We start from the raw sequence: 5276 nt of genomic DNA, 5'->3' as shown, positions 1-5276 counted from the left end.
AGCCTTCTTATAAATTACTTTATGGCTGTTTTATAGTTCCATTGTTTCCTTTTTCTTTTCTTGCTGTCTACCTTTGTGGATTGATGTTTTTTCCTGGTGGTATGCTCTGATTTTCTTCTCTTTATCTTTTGACAATCTACTATAGGCTTTTGCTTTATGGTTACCATTCAGTATACATAAAAATTCTTATAGATATAATAGTTTATTTTAAGCTGATAGCAATTAAACTTCAATTGCATATAAAAACTATATCCTTTTCCTCCCTCCTTTTTATGTTTTTTTTTTTTTTTGGTAAAGATTTTCCCTGAGCTAGCATGTGTTGCCAATCTTCCTCTTATTTTTCCTCCCCAAAGCCCCAGTGCATGATTTCATATTCTAGTTGTAAGTCCTTCTAGTTTTTCTGTGTGAGGTGCCATCACAGCATGGCAACTGACAGACAAGTGGTATGGTTCCATGACCCAGAAGTGAACCTGCACCACTGAAGTGGTGAGAGTGCTAACTTTAACCACTAGGCAGTCAGGGCTGGCTCCCTCTCTTTTATCTTTTTAAAGCAACAATTTACTTCTATTTATATTCTGTATTCATTAACAAATTATAATAACTATAGTTATTTTTAATACTCTTTTCCTTTAACCTTTTAAATGGTTAACATACCATCCTAATAAATAATTAGAATTTTAAGAATCAGACTATATATTTACCTTTGCCAGTGTATTGTATATTTTTGTATATTTTTATGTTACTAATTAGCATCCTTTTATTTCAGCTTGAACTCCTTTCAGCATTTTCTATAAGGCAGGTCTAGCGTTGATGAACACACTTAGCTTTTGCTTGCCTGGGAAAGTCTTTATTTCTCTTTTATTTCTGAGGGATAGCTCTGCTGAACCTCAATGTTGATATCTACAATATTGCTCAGTAGATTTGCCTAAAACATTTTGATTCATTAATGTATCTACCTATGTGAATTCATTCCTCAAACTATCTATTCCAGGCTTTTTGTTTGTTTGTTTACTTTTGTGGTCTTAAACATATGAATTCACTTTTTGTCCTGTAAATGTATTTATTTTATTGCTATCTGTATTTATTTTCATTCCAAAAAAGGTTGACAATGGCATCCTGCATGAAATTAACTTATCTAAAAATGAATTTAAAGTAAGCAAAAATGTCAAATGACAATGTATTTAATTTATAGCAAATATCCATTTTATTTATTTTATAATGTCTAGATCATTTTTCAATTCTAGCATTTAATTTTGGTAAATATCATTTCTATTAGTAATTTCTTACTTTGAATTAACTTTACTTTGGTAAACATATTTTGAACTTAAAAAGCTCTCGCGTTTCATAAAGTTTATTTGGTGAACATTTGCCACTATTTCCAAAAGTTACATGCATAGGAGAATGTCATTTCATTTTTGAGCTTTAGTTCAGCCACAATGTATTCCCAACACCAATCCTAATTGGGTCTATGGGACACTGTCCTTAATGCACCAGAAGTTTCTCCATTCTGCAGATCTCTCATTCTGACTTTAAATTGCTTTGGGAATTGGGAGACAATTACAACAACTGTTGCATAACAAATATTTACTCTTTCACATCTGTGGAATCTGGCATTGGTGTTGAACCTGACTTTAATGCAGAATGCTGACATGAATACTAAGGAGAAAGCAACTGCTTCTTCTAAGAGGTGGAAACAATTTATCAGTATGAAGGCAAGTCCTGAATATCATGAAACTGTGCAATTTCAATCTATAGTTGAAGCTATTATTCAATGTGAATTTGTGATATGAATAACCTGATGCAATACAGGTACCAATTTATTATCACCAAAATACAGCTGTGAATCATTATTACTATTATTTCATTATTATTTGTATAATTTCTGTTAAGCCTTAAAGCAATTTCCATATACTCTCTCATTATTTCTGACAATATCCCTGCAGGAAAAGTAAAGGAGGTATTTTTATCACTATTTTGCAAATGAGACAACTGAGGTTATAAATTAGCAGCATAGAACCTCAGTTCAAAGACTTGAATGTTAATCTGAGGCATTTTTCCATCATGCTAAACCCATGTCATATATTTTTTATTGAGTATTAGGTGAGCCTCTACACTTACAGTGCATAAACTGGTTATTATTTGCATAAAATGGCAGCTTATTAGCACTGACTAAAAGATACTTTAACAAAATTAAAGCCTGCTGCAAAATAACAAATGTGATATATTAAAGTTTTCCTGATCATTAATCCACAAATACTGCACAGGGAAATTGCCTAAGAGGTTAGAAAGTAACCCTTCACCTATTCAATCAAAAACCATCTATTATGTGCAGCCACTATATAGGCTTACGTGTTAGAGCAATGAGCAAGACAGACAAGCTCCTTCCCCTCTGTCTCTTGTTATGTCACAATATAACAAGATAAACAGTTTAAAGCGCTAGGAGCAGAAGTAAATGAAAGATAGCAAGACAACCTTGGCTCAAGGGGGGTTTGAGTTAGTAAGGGGATTCCTGCCTAATCTAAGGAAAGACTTGGAGCAGGTGTCATGGAGAAGCAGTTTAGGTAGTCTCAGACGCATTGTCATTACAGTTGTCTGGAAAAGGAAGCCAACAGGCTCTCCAAGACTGGACCCAGAGGGTCTGGCCTAGAACATAGAACATCTCCATGTATCCTGCTGAGTAATGTCTTGCTGTCTTCTCCCTTTTGCATTAGTAATTGAGCTGGTCAGAGTGCTCGTGTCCCTTATCCAATGCATCTCTGACCAATTGCTGAGCCGTGTTTGGGAAGAATTTTTATTTTTCATAAGTAGTATAGAATAAGTGTAGAATCATTGCCCCTTTCTCCTGAGCGCTGTTGAACAAACATAGTCAATTTATCTTTGTGACCCTAATTTTTCTATGGTTCTCGCTGACCATTCCCTGTTATGGACAGATGATTTCTATGCAAATTTTAATGCTACTAGTTGGGTATGGCAGTTTTGTAAAGAGAATGGGCTTTGGATCTTTCCTCTAACCGTTATTAGCCATGTGACCTCAGCCAAGTGAACTAATTTCAAGCCCAAAATATGGCACATAAGATTCTGAAATAAGAGTTGGCTACATAAATTAAATGATGATCTCTCTCTCTCTCTCTCTTTCTTCTTTAAAGGAAGTTCTGGCCTTGAGCTGAATAAATAAAAATTAATGATCTCTTTGGGGCTAATTTTTTTCATCTGTAAGATTTAGATTTTATATTCCATTGTTTGTCTTTCTCTTCAAAGTTAAAATATTTCTATTGTGTATTCTTAGTTAAATTTTTTCTCTAGTGAGAATTGCTCTGTCGAGTTAGAGTTCTGAATCCAAGTAATATTTGCTCTACCTTAATTTTCCCAACTACTATCAAATGACAAACTAAGTGTCAGAGTGGCTGTGCTGAAATTCTCAAAATTATTGGCCCCCATGAAGCCTAAACTTGTGATTTTGGTCGATGTCAAATCTGGTGGTGATTATGGAAAGATCAGTTTTCACGTCTACTCAGTAATTAGTGACCACCTCATTAATCTAAATAGCTTTAATTCCTTGTGTTATATTTCTGCTCCAAAATCTCATAAAATCGTATAGTATGATGTTGAGTTTGGAGGGTACTAACATCGTAGAGTCTAAACACTCACCCCTACTCCCTACTTTCTTTTTTTAAAAAAAAGATTGGCAACTGAGCTAACAACTGTTGCCAATCTTCTTTTTTTTCTGCTTTTTTCTCCCCAAATACCCACAATACGTAGTTGTATATTTTAGTTGTGGGTCCTTCTAGTTGTGGCATGTGGGATGCAGCCTCAGCATGGCCTAATGAACAGTGCCATATCTGTGCCCAGGGTCCAAACCGGCGAAACCCTGGGCCGCCAAAGCGGAGTGTGCAAACTTAACCACTCGGCCACACGGCCAGCCCCTACTCTGTGCTTTCTAATGACAGATCCTTCCCACCATAAGAAGTGTCAGTTTCTCTGCCTGAATTTAGAGCCTTTCCATTCACCTGCCATACTTTCCTTCACAGATGCGTTTGCCATTGCTCCTCCAGAGAAAATCCCTTGTCCCAAAAGGATGTGTTCACAATCTGTTTACTCCTGACTTTGGCTCAGCTTCTCACTTTTGGGATGCTCCACTTTCCATCTTTTCCAAACCTGTGTAATTCTCTCCACACTTCCAGATCTGGCCTAAGTCTGAAACTCTTCCTGAATTCTCCCTTTCCTGGTTTATTTCTCATATCCTTCTTCCTTCTGGGAAAATCGATAATTTTCTCCCAAGCTACATAATGTAATTATAATTATATTTATATATTATAATATATTTTCATATGTACTTTTCCTATATCCCTAACTGAATTGTGAGCTTTGTAATGTCAGGCACTTTACATTATTCTTTTATTTATCCTTACTGTACTTGGAACTTGACTGGCTTCAAAGTAGGCTATCAGTAATAATACAAAACTATTGTAGTAGTCTGGCATAAGTTTAACCTGCTTTTTAAAAAAATGTATCTTTCAATAATTTTTTTTCTTAAGAGTATTTAACATTATGAAATGAATTTGGAGCTTTCTGTAAAATGCAAAAGTATGTTCTTGTCATTTCCAGGTTGGCATGTCAATCCATAATAAGGCAAAAGAAAATCCATTTGGATCAGAAAAATCTGGATAGTCTACCAATTCAGTGTACATTAAACCCTTCCTACTCAACTGCTTTCAAGAGCTGTTGCATGAGTATCACCTGGGAACATATGAGAATTGCAGAATCTCAGAAGCTGCCCTGAACACTGAAACAGAATCTAAGGTTTTTCAGGATACCCAGATGATTCACATGTACATGAAAATTAGTGAAGCTGTGAATTAGACTTGATCTGAGCTTTGAGCTCCACTTTATTATTTACTTAACCTTGGACAAGTTCCATGTTTTATATTTGAAAAAAAATGAGGGTAATATAAAGAATGATTATATTTTGTAAAATATAAAGTGGTGCATGTACACACATATATACACAGTTATGTAAGATATTTAAACCTTATTATTATTTTCTTAGGTTGACGTAGATAAGTAAATTATCAAGGTACACTCTGAAGCCACAGAATAAAATAACAGCAGAGTCTATATAATGTTCTCCAAAGGTTGTTTGGAACATTCATGTGGAGCTGATCTGTGCAATGGTCTTGTCATAGGAACAGTCACACAAAATGTTACGAGTGGTTGGAATATGATATCGAGAACTAACTATGTTTAAACAGATAATTTCAGTTTATGCTATTCAATTT

The sequence above is a fragment of the Equus quagga genome, chromosome 1 (genome assembly GCF_021613505.1).
Source record: "Equus quagga isolate Etosha38 chromosome 1, UCLA_HA_Equagga_1.0, whole genome shotgun sequence".
NCBI lineage: Eukaryota > Metazoa > Chordata > Mammalia > Perissodactyla > Equidae > Equus > Equus quagga.
The sequence above is the reverse complement of the archived record's forward strand: the minus strand, read 5'-3'. Positions refer to the sequence as shown.